Genomic DNA, 20,413 nt, shown 5'->3' with positions numbered 1-20,413 from the left:
ATCGGACTACTTGATGATGTGGTGTGATGCGCAGTGGTTGTGTGGTGGTTCAATTTCTAATTTTACTCTCGTGGTTAAGTGGTTTTGTTGATCTAAAGTTGGAGAAATACTGTGATAACAACTTTGCTCAATATTTTAAACATGTTCTTTAATTTTTTTTATCATTGTGTAATAAATAAATAACTTAAAGTATAGGTTTCAGAGTGTGCGTGGATTGCACGTTCGTTGTTCTAGTGTTTGATGGCTTGGACTTCTGGACGAATGGCTTCAGTCGAAAAGGACGTCAATGGGGAAATCGACGTTTACGTGTTAGATTTAAAGAATATGTTTTAACTGTTGAAATTGGGAAATAATTTGCCTAGTTCCTTCCTGTTTGAGCATGCGTATTAATAAAGATTTCAATACGAGTGTTAACGTGAATTTTCTTGCAGATTAATAAAGACCCGAATTGTTTTTAAAATGACTGATCGTACGTTATTTCAACCATATCCTTCCTTAGAAAAACACGGACGAGTAGACATACACACACAAGTGTGCTTATGAACACGACTCTATACAGCGGTGTGCATTCACACACGAGTGTGCATGTGTTTCTACGAGTTTAAACTTTAATTTACTTGCAGAAGGGAAATAAAAATGAAATTTTTTTATAAAATAATTTTATTATGTTTTATTAGTTTATTATTTCCCTTCTTCGTGACTTTACCGAAAGAACCAAGAAGGTTCATTTACTTGCAGAACAATAAAGACCTGACATGTTAAAGATGACTAATCGTCCCTTATTGCTACAATGTTCATAGCGAACACGCGTGGAGGCGAGTTTCAGGTGAAGCATCTCCAGCACACAAGTTGACCCTCACCTGGCAGCATCGTGGCTGTCCGCTGATCACACTCATGACGTCACACTCATGACGTCACACGCACGAGCTGTAGGGGCGGGGCTCTGTCCGCTCAGTGGCGCTGTTTTCATTAATTTAGCACCACGAGCGGGGAGTCTCATCCCTGTAGTTCCCTGTTGTGGTGCCGCATTCATCACCACGTTGCCCCTCAATGCTTTGCACACGAGGCTATAATATAATAAGTAGTGCGTTCCACTCAGAGGTCGAAAACGGGTTTTGATTCCTTACCCGTACCCTTAAGCTAAAAATGCAGATTGTAAATTTAAAAACATAACAATAAAATGTAAAGTTTATGACATTGCGGGTGAATAAATTAACAATAAACACGGAATTATGCATGTGGATGTATGTAATTATTCAAACAGTAGGATGTACATACATATTACAGTTTAATTAGTTAAGCTATCTTGCTTAATATGCGGATTGTAAATGTAGAAATTACCTATTTAATGCAATGGCCAAGTCGAAAACAAAGGATTTGTATGCTAGAGGGGAGTTATAAGGGGCTTAAAATCAGACCTCAAGACCATTTCGAGAGGGATTTCGCTGAGGATAGACGAGCAACTCCTCGCTCTGCATATTACCCTTCTCCTGCGAGACCCAGCCTGGCGAGCACGATTGCCTGGCGACTGGGAGAGTTCGTGGCGATCTCTTCAGACGGGTTACAGGGACATCGATACGCCGTGCATCAACAAGTAAGTGTCTTTGTTAGTGGATAAACTGGTAGTCGCGTGTGTAGTACGACTTACGAGACGTTACTGTGTGTCGGTTAGACGTTAGTGAGAGTTTGCTTTTTGGCGATTTGAGACAGACATCCACGCAGCTTAGAGGGTGCCTTTAACTCTCAACAACACCCGCCACTGTTACTCTGCTCTGAAGAATCAGTCACATGGAGAAGATACTCTCTCCACAGCGCCACGCACACACGGGCGAGAAGCCGTTCAAGTGCTCTTTGTGTGGGAAGGCATTTTCACGGAAATCAAATCTTCACAGTCACCAGAAAACACACACTGGCGAGAAGCCGTTCAAGTGCTCTGTTTGTGGGAAGGCATTTGCAGAGAAATCAAATCTTCACAGTCACCAGAAAACACACACTGGCGAGAAGCCGTTCAAGTGCTCTGTTTGTGGGAAGGCATTTGCAGAGAAATCAAATCTTCACAGTCACCAGAAAACACACACTGGCGAGAAGCCATTCAAGTGCTCTGTTTGTGGGAAGGCATTTGCACGGAAAACTATTCTTCACAGTCACCAGAAAACACACACGGGCGAGAAGCCGTTCAATTGCTCTATTTGTGGAAAGGCATTTGGTGATAAATCAAATCTTCACAGGCATCAGAAAACACACAAGCGAATCAATTGCTCTCCGAGAGAGAGGACATGTTCACGGTCATCACCACGAAACAAGCATCAGAAGATCCGCAATGATAGGGAAGTGGAATCAAAAGGTGTAATGCAAAGTGCTGCAATGAGTCCTGAAAAAAATGCATCTTTTGATCCTATACAGGTGGATCCTGAGAGATCCCTAGATGTAGTGGATGTCATAAGTCCTGACAACAATTCCTTTTTCGACCTCATGCAGTTGGATCCTGAGAGGTTGCTGGATGTAATGAGCCCTGCCGACAATTCCTCTTTCGACCCCATGCAGGTGGATACTGAGAAATGGCTGCTGGAATGGCTGGAGAGTCAAAGTTTTGAGAACTTCTGTTAACTCTTGAAGTCCTGGAATGTGCATGTTTGTGTCTCTGTTAGATCAGTTAATAAGGTACGAGTTATTATTTCCGTGATTTCCAGTACTCCGAGCTAGAGTGATAATTTGAACAAATATGTTTGATTGCTCTGTGTGTTTGAAGCATTTTCACGGTTAGAAAACACTTCACAAGTCATCAGGAAACAAAAGCTGAATTCGAAAGTGATGTAATGAATTCTAAAGGAAATTCCACTTTCGACCCCATGAAGTTGGATCCGGAGAGATGGCTGGATGTAGTGGAGTGGCTGAAGACTCAAACGTGTTCTTAAAAATGTTTTATCATTGTGTAATAAACAAAATAACTTAAAATAATTAGTTTCAGAGTATGCGTGGATTGCACGTTCGTTGTTCTTGTGTTTGATGGCTTGGACTTCTGGACGAATGGCTTCAGACGAAAAGGACGTCAATGGGGAAATCGACGTTTATTGTGAAGAGGGAGACCACGTTGGGTGGTCGCCGTGCCTCAGCCTGGTGGCTGAGGGGCTCATCGGACGGCGCCAGCCAGCGGGGCGAGGAGAGAGCAGAGTGCGCGGGGCGTGCAGGGGTTGCACGGAGCAGCAGAGAAGCTGCAGAGCTAGCGTAGGCTAGCACAGGGCGTGCGAGGTTGCACCAGAGCAGAGCAGCAGAGTAGCTGCAGAGCTAGCGGAGGCTAGCTAGCACAGGGCGTGTGAGGTTGCACGGAGCAGCAGAGTAGCTGCAGAGCTAGCGGGGGCTAGCTAGCACAGGGCGTGCGAGGTTGCAAGGAGCAGCAGAGTAGCTGCAGAGCTAGCGGAGGCTAGCTAGCACAGGGCGTGCGAGGTTGCACCAGAGCAGAGCAGCAGAGTAGCTGCAGAGCTAGCGGAGGCTAGCTAGCACAGGGCGTGCGAGGTTGCACCAGAGCGGAGCAGCAGAGTAGCTGCAGAGCGGAGCAGCAGGGGAGCTGCAGAGTGCGCGGGGCGCAAGGAGAGACGACGCTGGACCGAGGAGGAGGCCAGCGGGGTGAGCGGAAGACGAACACAAATAAAGGACCGACGGAGATCGACATCGTGTGACGGAGTCCTTTATTACACATACACAGCAGTGTACGTACACAGGGATTGCGTTTGACATCACAAATAAATGGTCGAACAAATGATTGTACATACCTATACACACATACACGCATGTACATATCCACATAAACAAGTGTAAATATACACGTGTACACACATTGCAGGGTGAATATTCGCAAATGAACGCGAATTATGAGGTGAGATGCACATATGTATTCAGGCTTAAGCTCAATAGCCAGATTAGCGAAGCTAATTGCTAGATATGCAGATTGTCAATTCAAAAAATAACAATTGAATGTAAAGTTCATGAAATGCAACGTCGGAGAACTTCATCTTTCATCAATGCAACACCATTCCAAACGACCCCAGCATTTGTGTGCTGGTGCCATTGACCCAATTCGATTGATACCTGTGACTTACAGCTTTCCACACCTTACGCCACGCTCCCACGCCCCCTTCATTCGTTTTTTTGTTTATCAGAAGGAGGCACTCTCTGTTGTTTGTCAATCTCCTGCCACGAGTAAAGTTTTGCAAAAACAACCCCCTTCGTTCATTGACGGTGTTGGACGGTAACGCTGTGGTGGATGTGAGCAATGTCCCGGAGGTAAGGCTCGTAGCCACCACAGCGTCCCACGAGGTCTTTGGACGGGTGCGAGGGGCTGGTAACCCCTCAATACTCAATGCAATTAGCAAAACAACTCGTATTCTTAGGTTTTTTTCGGTAAAGTCACGTAGGTAAAACACATTAAAAAGTAAAATAAAATAAAAATCACGACGTTTCAGAGGCAACACAAGCTTCCGTCTTCAGGTGGTACCATCACAGCCAAGACAGCTGTATCAAAAAAAACTCGTCGCAAATTTTAAACACGGGCAAAATATTGAACACATGCACACAGGTGTATATACACACCGAAGGTCGTAAGTTACAGACTAAAAGATGACGATTGTTTTTTTTGCGTAACGTTATTATGAACCACGCTTTCAAGCTAAACCATTCAGATGATTATTCAAAGTTCATGACAGAAATTATAACAAAACACACTCGTTTGCTAAAAGCACCATGCTCAACACGAGTGTCCTTAAATATGTTTATTAAACAGGTTCAGAACAGTATTAACTTGCACCTATTAGTCCAAGATGGGGCCGGCTAGTTTTTTTTGGCTAGTCCCGTGTGTGTTTGTTGTGTGAGGTGTCTTGATAGCAGTCGCTCTCCACTGTAGTCCTGGCATCTGCTGCTCAGATTCCTTCCACAGCTGTGGTCCCAGTGGCACCGTCTCTCCGGGAACCATGTGGTGTGTGTGTGTGACGTGTATCACGGGGAGTGTGGGTGTGTGCCTGGGATGTGTCACGGGGTGGGTGGGTAGTCTGGTGATAGTGGTCATGGTTGGCAGCGATCCACGACCACAACAACCACCCCTACTGTGTGGTGGCCATGCCACCACAAAGCAGCACGCGGCGGAGGAGTGAGGTGATCGCTCTCGCCACGCGAGCAAGGCCCCCTCGCTTCCTCTTCTTTCCCTGCATCAACAACAACAACAATAACCGCCATTCGCCACTAAGTGGCGGTGACGTCACCACGACGCTTGTGCCAGGCCAAGTGCACCTTGAGGCTACCACGTGAAGTGTCGAACGCCCGCTGGCAGGAGGTCACGGGGCAGACCCAGCAGGTGCCACGGGTCGACTGACCGAGATTACCGAGATGACTGGCTGATGCACCACCTGTGCCCCCTACTGTACCAACTTGCTGTGCTTTAGCCACCCGGCGCTCCGCTCGTTGTTGTGAGCGTCGCTCCTCCGCCCTCCGTTGTTGTTGGAGGGTGACTGCCTCCAACTGCCCAGTAGCGTCCTTCACGAGCCTGCATCACCACCTCCACCACCTGCACCTCCTCCACCTCCTCCTTTGTCTCGTCCTCCAGCTCTTCCGTCGTGAGAATTATTTTATTATGTTTTATTTTTATTATTTTATTACTTCCCTTCTCCGTGCCTTTACCGACAGAACCATTAAGATGAATCTCTGCAGTTTAGAGGGCATTGTCGGGTGAATATTAGCAAATTCACAGGAAGCACGGAATTATGCATGGAGATGTATGTAATTATTCAAACAGAAGTGTACAATTACGCAGTAGGATGTACATACGTATTAAGGTTAAATTACAATGGCCAGATTCGCTAAGCTATGTTGCTACATATGCGGATTGTTAATGTAGAAATTAACAATTGAATGCAAAGTCGATGATAATCCAAGACGAGAACAAAAGATTTGAATGCTAGAGGGGAGTTATAAGCGGCTTAAATTCAGACCTCAAGACCATTTCGAGAGGGATTTCACTGAGGATAGACGCACGACTCCTCGCTCTGCAGATTACCCTTCTCCTGCGAGACCCAGCCTGGCGAGCACGATTGCCTGGCGATTGGTTGGCGAGTTCGTGGCGATCTCTTCAGACGGGTTACTGGGACATCGACACGCCGTGCATCAACAAGTAAGTGTCTTTGTTAGTGGATACAACTGGTAGTCGCGTATATCCCGACTTACGAGACGTTACTGTGTGTCGGTTAAACGTTAGTAAGAGTTTGCTTCTTGGCGATTTGAGCCAGACATCCACGCAGCTTAGAGGGTGCCTTTAACGCTCAACAACACCCGCGACTGTTACTCTGCTCTGAAGAATCATTCACATGGAGCAGATACTCTTTCCACAGCGCCACGCACACACGGGCAAAAAGCCGTTCAATTGCTCTGTGTGTGGGAAGGCATTTTCACGGAAATCACATCTTAACACTCACCAGAAAACACACACAGGCGAGAAGCCATTCAAGTGCTCTGTGTGTGGGAAGGCATTTTCACAGAAATCACATCTTAACACTCACCAGAAAACACACACAGGCGAGAAGCCATTCAATTGCGCTGTGTGTGGGAAGGCATTTGCACAGAAATCACATCTTCAGAGTCACCAGAAAACACACACGGGCGAGAAGCCATTCAAGTGCTCTGTTTGTGGGAAGGCATTTGCTTGGAAATCTATTCTTTACAGTCACCAGAAAACACACACGGGCGAGAAGCCGTTCAATTGCTCTATTTGTGGAAAGGTATTTGCGGATAAATCAAATCTTAACAGACACCAGAAAACACACTCGGGTGAAAAGCGAATCAATTGCTCTGTGTGTGGGAATGCATTTGCACGAAAATCACATCTTCAGAGTCATCAAAAAACACACACGGGCGAGAAGCCATTCAATTGCTCTGTGTGTGGGAAGGCATTTTCACAGAAATCACATCTTCACAGTCACCAGAAAACACACTCAGGTGAAAAGCGAATCAATTTCTCTCCGAGGGAGAGGACATGTTCACGGTCATCACCACGAAACAAGCATCAGAAGATCCGCAATGATAGGGAAGTGGAATCAAAAAGTGTAATGCAAAGTGCTGCAATGAGTCCTGAAAAAAATGCATCTTTTGATCCTATACAGGTGGATCCTGAGAGATGCCTAGATGTAGTGGATGTCATGAGTCCTGACAACAATTCCTTTTTCGACCTCATGCAGTTGGATCCTGAGAGGTTGCTGGATGTAATGAGCCCTGCCGACAATTCCTCTTTCGACCCCATGCAGGTGGATACTGAGACATGGCTGCTGGAATGGCTGGAGAGTCAAAGTTTTGAGAACTTCTGTTAACTCTTGAAGTCCTGGAATGTGCATGTTTGTGTCTCTGTTAGATCAGTTAATAAGGTACGAAATATTATTTCCGTGATTTCCAGTACTCCAAGCTAGAGTGATGTTTCGGCCACAACGCAAGCAGCCGTCGTCAGGTGGAGAACAGGTCCGTCAAGTAGTCATTCAGACTCTGTCTACTTGACAGACCTATTCTTCACCTGAAGATGGCTGCTTGCGTTGTGGCCGAAACGTCGTGAAAATTATTTTATTATGTTTTATTTTTATTATTTTATTACTTCACTTCTACGTGACTTTACCAAAAGAACCAAGAAGATTGATCCCTGCAGTCACGAAAGCTTTAAATCGAAATAGAGTGATGTTGTGAATGCTCTATAATGTGTTCAGATGAACGTATTCCTTTTAAGTTCCAGAAGTGTTCACTTATTTCAGGATGACAACAATGTTATACTTATATAGATGCGTTGCTTCGTCTGATGGTTGTATCATCGGGACTGGTAAATGTTTGGTGTTTATGGTAGAAGGTGCCATGTCATCTTCTCACAGCTAATTGCGTGTTAAAGTTTATTCTAGACTTCGTCACGTTAAGGTGGTGCTTTGTAGTCCTATCGGACTACTTGTTGATGTGGTGTGATGCGCAGTGGTTGTGTGGTGGTTCAATTTCTAATTTTACTCTCGTGGTTAAGTGGTTTTGTTGATTTAAAGTTGGAGAAATACTGTGATCACAACTTTGCTCAATATTTTAAACATGTTCTTTAATTTTTTTTATCATTGTGTAATAAACAAAATAACTTAAAGTATAGGTTTCAGAGTGTGCGTGGATTGCACGTTCGTTGTTCTTGTGTTTGATGGCTTGGACTTCTGGACGAATGGCTCCAGTCGAAAAGGACGTCAATGGGGAAATCGACGTTTAGGTGTTGAATTTTAAGAATATGTTTTAACTGTTGAATTCCTATTGGGAAATCATTTGCCTAGTTCCTTCCTGTTTGATCAAGCGTATTAATAAAGATTTCGATACGAGTGTTAACGTGAATTTTCTTGCAGATTAATAAAGACCTGAATTGTTTTTAAAAATGACTGATCGTACGTTATTTCAACCATACCCTTACTTTAAAAAACACGGACGAGTAGACATACACACACAAGTGTGCTTATAAACACGACTGTCTATACAGCGGTGTTTATTCACACACGAGTGTGCATGTGTTTCTACGCGTTTTAACTTTAATTTTCTTGCAGAACAATAAAGACCTGACATGTTAAAGATGACTAATCGTACCTTATTGAAGAAGGGAAATAATAAAATAATACAAATAAAGCAATAATTTTTTTAATAAAATAACTTTATTATGTTTTATTTTTATTAAATAATAAAATATTAAAAATTTTACTGAATCAAATTACTTCATAAAATTATTTTGATATGTTTTATTATTTTATTATTTCCCTTCTACGTGACTTTACCGAAAGAACCAAGAAGATGAAGAAGAAAATAAAACATAATAAAATAATTGTATTATGTTTTATTTTCATTCTTTTATTATTTCCCTTCTTCGTGACTTTACCGAAAGAACCAAGAAGGTTCATTTACTTGCAGAACAATAAAGACCTGACATGTTAAAGATGACTAATCGTCCCTTATTGCTACAATGTTCATAGCGAACACGTGTGGAGGCGAGTTTCAGGTGAAGCATCTCCAGCACACAAGTTGACCCTCACCTGGCAGCATCGTGGCTGTCCGCTGATCACACTCATGACGTCACACTCATGACGTCACACGCACGAGCTGTAGGGGCGGGGCTCTGTCCGCTCAGTGGCGCTGTTTTCATTAATTTAGCACCACGAGCGGGGAGTCTCATCCCTGTAGTTCCCTGTTGTGGTGCCGCATTCATCACCACGTTGCCCCTAAATTCTTAGTACGACACAATATGAAAATAAGTTGTGTGTTCCACTACACATACTTACACGGGTACACATATACACTCCCTTGTACACACACCCACACACGAGTGGGCATAGCAGTGTATATACATAGACGAATGTGCATACATATAAACACGAATGTGCATCTACAGGGGTGTACATACAGATAGGCAACGCAGTGTACATAAACACACGAGTGTACATACAAAGCATTGTACATACACTAGGATTGCGTTCCACTGCGAACACGCACGTTTGTACCTACATACATATGCACACAAATACATGTACATGCACACACGAGTGCTCGTCTTGTTGTAGTGTTTCCTATGTAATGGTTTATGGAATACACAGGAGTACAAAATGTGCACTTCACACCTATGCGCTCTTTGCCCATTGATCGTGATGATGATGAAAAACATATTACTTGATGTAACAGAGAAACGAATGCTTACAATTGGAACAATAAATATATTCAACGAGTTTTGATTAGGATGGTGCTGTTAAATAGCTATTCCAATCCATTGAGATTGCACATTCATCAAATTGTAATGCGACCACAATGCGATCCTTATAATTATAGTGCAATTCTAATCCCGCACCCCCAGTTCGCATATCCGTCCCTAGTTTCGAAAATAAATATATGCATACATATGCATACATCTGAGTATAGTTGGATTATAATGTAGGAGGACATAGAAGAAATCTAACTCATCTTCGGTAGATATGAGTCGAGTTAGATTCCTTCTATGTCCTCCTACATTATAATCCCACTTTACTCGGATGAGCAACCACCACTCCTCGACTCCCGTTGATTGGGAGGTGAGCCCACGGTAGCCTGGCGCTTACAGCTTTCTACACCTTACGCCACGCTCCCACGTCCCCTTGATTCGTTTGTTTTTGTCTGAAGAAGAGCCCCCTGTTGTTTGGCATTCCCAAAGGCCAGCAGCGAACCCCGCTTTGCGCTCGAATTACACTTATGCCGATGTGTGCTGTTTTGTTTTAGGAATTTCCCATTTCTGTTTTGCATTTTGTCGTGATGTTTTGTGTTGAGTTCCGTCTCGTGAGTGTTTAAGTTTATTCTCGACTTCGTCACGTTGAGGTGGTGCTTTGTAGTCCGCTGTAGTCCTATTGACGAAGAGCTTAAATCGAAAAGGACTTCAATTTGGAGTTAATGATCGACGTTTACATGTTGGATCTGAGAATATTTTATTACTGTTGCATTTCTGAAAGTGAAATAATTATCCTAGTTCCTTAACTGTTGACCAAGCGAATTAATACAGATTTTAATGCGAGTTTTAACGTTAATATTCTTGTAGATGAATATAGCCCTGTTTGTTTTTAAAGGTGTCTGATCGTTCCTTAACATTGCAGGGTGAATTTTAGCAAATTAACGCGATTTATGCGGTGAGATGCACATGTGTATTCAGGCTTAAGCTAGATATTAAACACGGAATTATGCATGGAGATGTATGTAATTATTCAAACGGTGGTATGTACGTACATATTAAAGTTTAATTACAATGAACAGATTAGTTAAGCTATGTAGATTGATATGCGGATTGGAGTTATAAGGGGCTTAAAATCAGACCTCAAGACCATTTCGAGAGGGATTTCACTGAGGATAGACGCTCGACTCCTCGCTCTGCAGATTACCCTTCTCCTGCGAGACCCAGCCTGGCGAGCCCGATTGCCTGGCGACTGGGAGAGTTCGTGGCGATCTCTTAAGACGAGTTACAGGGACATCGACACGCCGTGCATCAACAAGTAAGTGTCTTCGTTAGTGGATAAAACTGGTAGTCGCGTGTAGCCCGACTTACGAGGCGTTACTGTCTCGGTTAGACGTTAGTAAGAGTTTGCTTCTTGGCGAATTGAGCCAGACATCCACGCAGCTTAGAGGGCGCCTTTAACTCTCAACTACACCCGCGACTTTTACTCTGCTCTGAAGAATCGGTCACATGGAGCAGATACTCTCTCCACAACGCCACGCACACACGGGCGAGAAGCCGTTCAATTGCTCTGTGTGTGGGAAGGCATTTTCACGTAAATCCAATCTTAACACTCACCAGAAGATACACACGGGTGAGAAGCCGTTCAAGTGCTCTGTGTGTGGGAAGGCATTTTCACATAAACAACATCTTAACAGACACCAGAAAACACACACGGGCGAGAAGCCGTTCAATTGCTCTGTGTGTGGGAAGGCATTTGCACAGTCAGCACATCTTCACAATCACTAGAAAACACACACGGGCTTGAAGCCGTTCAAGTGCTCTATTTGTGTGAAGGCATTTTCACGGAAAACAATTCTACGCAATCACCAGAAAACACACACGGGCGAGAAGCCATTCAATTGCTCGGTGTGTGGGAAGGCATTTTCACTTAAAACAATTCTACGCAATCACCAGAAAACACACACGGGCGAGAAGCCATTCAAATGCTCTGTGTGTGGGAAGGCATTTTCACAGAAATCATATCTTCACAGTCATCAGAAAATACACTCGGGTGAGAAGCCATTCAAATGCTCTGTGTGTGGGAAGGCATTTGCACAGAAATCACATCTTCAGAGTCACCAGAAAACACACACGGGCGAGAAGCTATTCAATTGCTCTGTTTGTGGGAAGGCATTTTCTCACAAATCACATCTTAACACTCACCAGAAAACACACTCCGGTGAGAAGCCGTTCAATTGCTCTATTTGTGGAAAGGCATTTGCGGATAAATCAAATCTTAACACTCACCAGAAAACACACTCAGGTGAGAAGCCGTTCAAGTGCTCTGTGTGTGGGAAGGCATTTTCACATAAACCACATCTTCACAGTCACCAGAAAACACACACGGGCGAGAAGCCATTCAAGTGCTCTGTTTGTGGTAAAACATTTTCACAGAAATCAAATCTTAACAGTCACCAGAAAACACACTCGGGCGAGAAGCCATTCAAGTGCTCTGTTTGTGAGAAGGCATTTGCATGGAAATCAGCTCTTCACAGGCACCAGAAAACACACTCGGGTGAAAAGCCATTTAATTGCTCTACGAGAGAGAGTCCTGAAAAAAATGCATCTTTTGATCCTATACAGGTGGATCCTGAGAGATGCCTAGATGTAGTGGATGTCATGAGTCCTGACAACAATTCCTTTTTCGACCTCATGCAGTTGGATCCTGAGAGGTTGCTGGATGTAATGAGCCCTGCCGACAATTCCTCTTTCGACCCCATGCAGGTGGATACTGAGAAATGGCTGCTGGAATGGCTGGAGAGTCAAAGTTTTGAGTACTTCTGTTAACTCTTGAAGTCCTGGAATGTGCATGTTTGTGTCTCTGTTAGATCAGTTAATAAGGTACGAAATATTATTTCCGTGATTTCCAGTACTCCAAGCTAGAGTGATGTTTCGGCCACAACGCAAGCAGCCGTCGTCAGGTGGAGAACAGGTCCGTCAAGTAGTCATTCAGACTCTGTCTACTTGACAGACCTATTCTTCACCTGAAGATGGCTGCTTGCGTTGTGGCCGAAACGTCGTGAAAATTATTTTATTATGTTTTATTTTTATTATTTTATTACTTCACTTCTACGTGACTTTACCAAAAGAACCAAGAAGATTGATCCCTGCAGTCACGAAAGCTTTAAATCGAAATAGAGTGATGTTGTGAATGCTCTATAATGTGTTCAGATGAACGTATTCCTTTTAAGTTCCAGAAGTGTTCACTTATTTCAGGATGACAACAATGTTATACTTCTATAGATGCGTTGCTTCGTCTGGTGGTTGTATCATCGGGACTGGTAAATGTTTGGTGTTTATGGTAGAATGTGCCATGTCATCTTCTCACAGCTAATTGCGTGTTAAAGTTTATTCTAGACTTCGTCACGTTAAGGTGGTGCTTTGTAGTCCTATCGGACTACTTGTTGATGTGTTGTGAAGCGCAGTGGTTGTGTGGTGGTTCAATTTCTAATTTTACTCTCGTGGTTAAGTGGTAGTGTTGAGCTAAAGTTGGAGAAATACTGTGATCACAACTTTGCTCAATATTTTAAACATGTTCTTTAGTTTTTTATAATTGTGTAATAAACAAAATAACTTAAAGTAATAGGTTTCAGAGTGTGCGTGGATTGCACGTTCGTTGTTCTTGTGTTTGATGGCTTGGACTTCTGGACGAATGGCTTCAGTCGAAAAGGACGTCAATGGGGAAATCGACGTTTACGTGTTAGATTTTAAGAATATGTTTTAACTGTTGAAATTGGGAAATAATTTGCCCAGTTCCTTCCTGTTTGAGCAAGCGTATTAATAAAGATTTCAATACGAGTGTTAACGTGAATTTTCTTGCAGATTAATAAAGACCTGAATTGTTTTTAAAGATGACTGAGCATACGTTATTTCAACCATATCCTTCCTTTAAAAAACACGGACGAGTAGACATACACACACAAGTGTGCTTATAAACACGACTGTCTATACAGCGGTGTTTATTCACACACGAGTGTGCATGTGTTTCTACGAGTTTTAACGTTAATTTACTTGCAGAACAATTAAAACCTGACATGTTAAAGATAACTAATCGTCCCTTATTGAAGAATTGAAGTAATAAAATAATAAAAATAAAACAATAAAAAAAATTATAATTTTTTTATTATGTTTTATTTTAATTAAATAATAAAACAATTAATTTAAAACAGAATAAAAATACGTCATAAAGCTACTTTATTTTTTTTATTATTGTTTTATTTCCCTTCTTCGTGACTTTACCGAAAGAGCCAAGAAGGTTCATTTTCTTGCAGAACAATAAAGACCTGACATGTTAAAGACGACTAATCGTCCCTTATTGTTACAATGTTCATAGCGAACACGTGTGGAGGCGAGTTTCAGGTGAAGCATCTCCAGCACACAAGTTGACCCTCACCTGGCAGCATCGTGGCTGTCCGCTGATCACACTCATGACGTCACACTCATGACGTCACACGCACGAGCTGTAGGGGCGGGGCTCTGTCTGCTCAGTGGCGCTGTTTTCATTAATTTAGCACCACGAGCGGGGAGTCTCATCCCTGTAGTTCCCTGTTGTGGTGCCGCATTCATCACCACGTTGCCCCTCAATTCTTTGTACGACACAATATGAAAATAAGTTGTGTGTTCCACTACACATACTTACACGAGTACACATATACACTCCCTTGTACACACACCCACACACGAGTGGACATACACAGCGGTGAAGAAAAATGCACGACTGTGCATCCACCACACTTTGTACACACACAGATAAAGATCCCCCGTTTAGCCTTAACAGACTGTAGGGGCAAGTGCTGTTAGCGAGCACCTATGAAGGCCGCAACGGTACACGAGGGGGTTGGTGGCCAGCACCACGCCCGACCGCCTTTGTCTCCCCTGTTGCGATGTTTACACACCGCACCAGGTACTCATTTGAGACTCATTTGAGACTGAGTCGACCTAGGGGAGGCCCGGGACCAGTTCAGATAATCGTCACATATACACTCCCTTGTACACACACCCACACACGAGTGGGCATAGCAGTGTATATACATAGGCGAATGTGTATACATATACACACGAATGTGCATATACAGGGGTGTACATACAGATATGCAACGCAGTGTACATAAACACACGAGTGTACATTCAAAGCATTGTACGTCAACTAGGATTGCATTCCACTGTGAACACGCACGTTTGTACCTACATACATATGCACACAAATACATGTACATGCACACACGAGTGCTCGTCTTGTTGTAGTGTTTCCTATGTAATGGTTTATGGTATACGCCGGAGTACAAAATGTGCACTTCACACCTACGCGCCTTTTGCCCATTGATCGTGATGATGATGATGAATAACATGTTACTTGATCTAACAGAGAAACGAATGCTTACAATTGGAACAATAAATATACTCAACGAGTTTTGATTAGGATGGTGCGGTTAAATAGCTATTCCAATCCATTGAGATTGAACATTCAGCAAATTATAATGCGACCACAATGCGATTCTAATAATTATAGTGCAATTCTAATCCCGCACCCCCAGTTCGCATATCCGTCCCTAGTTTCGAAAATAAATATATGCATACATATGCATACATCTGAGTATAGTTGGGTTATAATGTAGGAGGACATAGAAGGAATCTAACTCGACTTATATGCATCTTCGGTGGATGCATGAGCAATCACCACTCCTTGACTCCCGTTGATTGGGAGGTGAGCCCACGGTAGCCTGGCACTTACTGCTTTCTACACCTTACGCCACGCTCCCACGTCCCCTTGATTCGTTTGTTTTTCTCTGAAGAAGAGCCCCCTGTTGTTTGGCATTCCCTTGCCACGAGTAACGTTTAATAAACAATAATCCACTACCTCATCCGCGGTGCCGGACGGTAACAAGTCCGCGGCCCTTCCCGCTGGTGGACCCGCATAGAGAATCCCCGCTCCATGCTAGCCAGGTCACCCCGTTCGCTGGCACGTAACAAACCCTCTACTCCAAATCCCGTGAGCCCCGGCACACCAGGTTCAGTCTGCCACCGCACAACTGAACCATGACTCCCCGAGCCATATGAGCACACGGCCCATTAGTTTGAGACATACCACGGAGGTTTCGCCTCCGGGCTGTCAGGTCAGCCATCAGCCATAGGCCGATGTGACCACAACTCGTGCATCACCCAATCAACAATGGCAGGCATATACAGGTTTTTTCCGCGCGCTCAAAATGGCGGCCCCCTTCGCCAAGTGCATCGTCGCTATACCCCGCGTGCGCGCAAAATGGCGGCCCAACGTGCGAACACGTGGCCAGTTTTCCCCGTGCGTGCACCCCAGCTGCCCTTTGCTGGGGGTCACAAGACGCATCCCCCGTCACGTTGTAACAACCCCACCAATGATAGACGCACAGGCCCAGTTTGCTGCGCACAGCAGTCATATCGGGGAAATTTTAACCAATATTTTACCAAAACACATTGCTTACACACACCAACTCGCAAAGCAACCCCTGGCCGCATGCAATCAACAAATTGAGCGACGCCACTTGGCGGCAATTTACGGCCCCATCACCCTTAACAGCAGAGTCACCAACAACAGCATCATCGCGCACTCGCATCGCGCGCCCTCTCTCTCAACAAGCGCAATTACCTACGAACACACACGCAATCTCGTGCGCATGAACACACATACGACCAAATTTTTGGGTCCCCCCCGAATTTTTACCAATTTCCGAACAGGTACGCACACTTAATAACAATCCCGAAGCCAATGGTCAACCAATGCCGCGCACCCCGTATCCGTACAGAACAGTGTAACAGCACATGCAGTCAGCATGTCGCGATCACACGCCTACATTTAAGCACAATAGCAAGCAGATCTGCAGGCAACCAACACACCATTATCCCTGTCGTACCTTGCAGCAACAACAAAAATATTCTCTCTTTTGCAATCAACCACATCACACACGGCACCTTGCAGCAACAACACACCAGAAAAATATTCTTTTTCAATTAAGTACGTCGCACACACAACTTATTTTTATATCGTTTCGTACAAAGAATTGAGGGCAACGTGGTAATGAATGCGGCACGACAACAGGGAACTACAGGGATGAGACTCCCCGCTCGTGGTGCTAAATTAATGAAAACAGCGACACTGAGCAGACAGAGCCCCGCCCCTACAGCTCGTGCGTGTGACGTCATGAGTGTGACGTCACGAGTGTGATCAGCGGACAGCCACGATGCTGCCAGGTGAGGGTCAACTTGTGTGCTGGAGATGCTTCACCTGAAACTCGCCTCCACACGTGTTCGCTATGAACATTGTAGCAATAAGGGACGATTAGTCATCTTTAACATGTCAGGTCTTTATTGTTCTGCAAGTAAATTGAAGTTAAAACTCGTAGAAACACATGCACACTCGTGTGTGAATGCATACTGCTGTTTCGACAGTCGTGTTTATAAGCACACTTGTGTGTGTATGTCTACTCGTCCGTGTTTTTTAAGAAAGGATATGGTTGAAATAACGTATGATCAGTCATCTTTAAAAACAATTCAGGTCTTTATTAATCTGCAAGAAAATTCACGTTAATACTCGTATCGAAATTTTTATTTTTATGCATGCTCAAACAGGAAGGGACTAGGCAAATTATTTTCCAATTTCAACAGTTAAAACATATTCTTAAAATCTAACACGTAAACGTCGCTTTCCCTATTGACGTCCTTTTCGACTGAAGCCATTCGTCCAGAAGTACAAGCCATCAAACACATGAAAAACGAACGTGCAATCCAAAGTTGTGATCACAGTATTTCTCCAACTTTAGCTCAACAAAACCACTTAAACACGAGAGTAAAATTAGAAATTGAACCACTACACAACCACTGCGCTTCACAACACATCAACAAGTAGTCCGATAGGACTGCAAAGCACCACCTTAACGTGACGAAGTCTAGAATCAACTTTAACACGCAATTAGCTGTGAGAAGATGACATGGCACATTCTACCATAAACACCGCACATTTACCAGTCCCGATGATACAACCACCAGACGAAGGAACGCATCTATAGAAGTATAACATTGTTGTCATCCTGAAATAAGTGAACACTTCTGGAACTTAAAAGGAATACGTTCATCTGAACACATTATAGAGCATTCACAACATTAGTCTAGCTTGGTGTACTGTAAATCATGGAATTAATAATTCGTTCCGTATTAACTGATCTAACAGAGACACAAACATGCACATTCCAGGACTTCAAGAGTTAACAGAAGTTCTCAAAACTTTGACTCTCCAGCCACTCCAGCAGCCATTTCTCAGTATCCACCTGCATGGGGTCGAAAGAGGAATTGTCGTCAGGACTCATGACATCCAGCAACCTCTCAGGATCCAACTGCATGAGATCGAAAGAGGTATTGTTGTCAGGACTCATGACATCCACTACATCCAGGCTCATTGCATCCGCTACATTTAGCAATCTCTCAGGATCCACCTGCCTAGGTTCGAAAGATGCATTTTTTTCCGGACTCATTTCAGCACTTTGAATTTCACTATTTGATTTCACTTCCCTATCATTGCGGATCTTCTGATGCTTGTTTCGGGGTGATGACTGTAAACATGTTCTCTCCCTCGTAGAGCAATTTAATGGCTTCTCACCCGAGTGTGTTTTCTGGTGCCTGTGAAGAGCTGACTTCCATGCAAATGCCTTCCCACAAACAGAGCACTTGAATGGCTTCTCGCCCGAGTGTGTTTTCTGGTGATTGTTTAGAGTTGATTTCTGTGAAAATGCCTTACCACAAACAGAGCACTTGAATGGCTTCTCGCCCGAGTGTATTTTCTGGTGACTGTGAAGATTTGATTTCTGTGAAAATGCATTCCCACAAACAGAGCACTTGAATGGCCTCTCGCCCGAGTGTGTTTTCTGGTGCCTGTGAAGATCTGATTTCTGTGAAAATGTGTTCCCACACACGAAGCAATTGAATGGCTTCTCACCCGAGTGTGTCTTCTGGTGCCTGTGAAGATCTGATTTATGTGAAAATGCCTTCCCACACACGGAGCAATTGAACGGCTTCTCGCCCGTGTGTGCGTGGCGCTGTGGAGAGTTTATCTGCTCCATGTGACTGATTCTTCAGAGCAGAGTAATAGTCGCGGGTGTTGTTGAGAGTTAAAGGCACCCTCTAAGCTGCGTGGATGTCTGTCTCAAATCGCCAAGAATCAAATTCTCACTAACGTCTAACCGAGACAATAACGCCTCGTAAGTCGAACTACACACGCTATTACCAGTTTATCCACTAACGAAGACACTTACTTGTTGATGTACGGCGTGTCGATGTCCCTGTAACCCGTCTGAAGAGATCGCCACGACCTCTCCGATTCGCCAGGCAATCGGGCTCGCCAGGCTGGGTCTCGCAGGAGAAGGGTAATCTGCAGAGCGAGGAGTTGCGCGTCTATCCTCAGTGAAATCCCTCTCGAAATGGTCTTGAGGTCTGATTTTAAGCCCCTTATAACTCCCCTCTAGCATTCAAATCCTTTGTTCTCGACTTGGCCATTGCATTAAATAGTTAATTTCTACATTTACAATCCGCATATAAATCTACATAGCTTAACTAATTAAACTTTAATATGTATGTACATCCCACTGTTTGAATAATTACATACTTCTACGTGCATAATTCCGTGTTTATTGTTAATTGATTCACCCGCAATTTCATAAACTTTACATTTTATTGTTATGTTTTTAAATTTACAATCTGCATTTCTAGCTTAAGGGTACGGGTAAGGAATCAAAACCCGTTTTCGACCTCTGAGTGGAACGCACTACTTATTATAGTATAGCCTCGTGTGCAAAGAATTGAGGGGCAACGTGGTGATGAATGCGGCACCACAACAGGGAACTACAGGGATGAGACTCCCCGCTCGTGGTGCTAAATTAATGAAAACAGCGCCACTGAGCGGACAGAGCCCCGCCCCTACAGCTCGTGCGTGTGACGTCATGAGTGTGACGTCATGAGTGTGATCAGCGGACAGCCACGATGCTGCCAGGTGAGGGTCAACTTGTGTGCTGGAGATGCTTCACCTGAAACTCGCCTCCACGCGTGTTCGCTATGAACATTGTAGCAATAAGGGACGATTAGTCATCTTTAACATGTCAGGTCTTTATTGTTCTGCAAGTAAATTAACCTTCTTGGTTCATTCGGTAAAGTCACGAAGAAGGGAAATAATAAAATAATTGAAATAAAACATTATACAATTATTTTATTATGTTTTATTTTCTTCTTCATCTTCTTGGCTCTTTCGGTAAAGTCACGTAGAAGGGAAATAATAAAATAATACAAATAATAAAATAATTCCATGGAGTATGTTTATTCTGTTTTAAATTATTTTTTTATTATTTAATAAAAATAAAACATGATAAAAAATGTTATTTTATTTCCCTTCTTCAATAAGGGACTATTAGTCATCTTTAACATGTCAGGTATTTATTGTTCTGCAAGAAAATTAAAGTTAAAACTCGTAGAAACACATGCACACTCGTGTGTGAATGCACACCGCTGTATAGACATTGTCGGGTAAATATTAGCAAATTCACAGGAAGCACGGAATTATGCATGGAGATGTATGTAATTATTCAAACAGAAGTGTACATTTACGCAGTCGGATGTACATACGTATTAAGGTTAAATTAC

The 20,413-nt window shown here is 43.5% G+C and overlaps 1 pseudogene; it reads left to right on the top strand.

Moving 5' to 3' along the window:
* LOC133362249 (uncharacterized) overlaps nt 1-20,413 on the top strand; it is a 110,697-nt pseudogene that overhangs the window by 11,455 nt on the left and 78,829 nt on the right.

Source organism: Lethenteron reissneri, unplaced genomic scaffold (assembly GCF_015708825.2).
Source record: "Lethenteron reissneri isolate LAM-NWPU_2019-01 unplaced genomic scaffold, ASM1570882v1 scaffold_141, whole genome shotgun sequence".
NCBI classification, from domain to species: domain Eukaryota; kingdom Metazoa; phylum Chordata; class Hyperoartia; order Petromyzontiformes; family Petromyzontidae; genus Lethenteron; species Lethenteron reissneri.
This window is presented reverse-complemented; position numbering and strand designations above follow the sequence as displayed.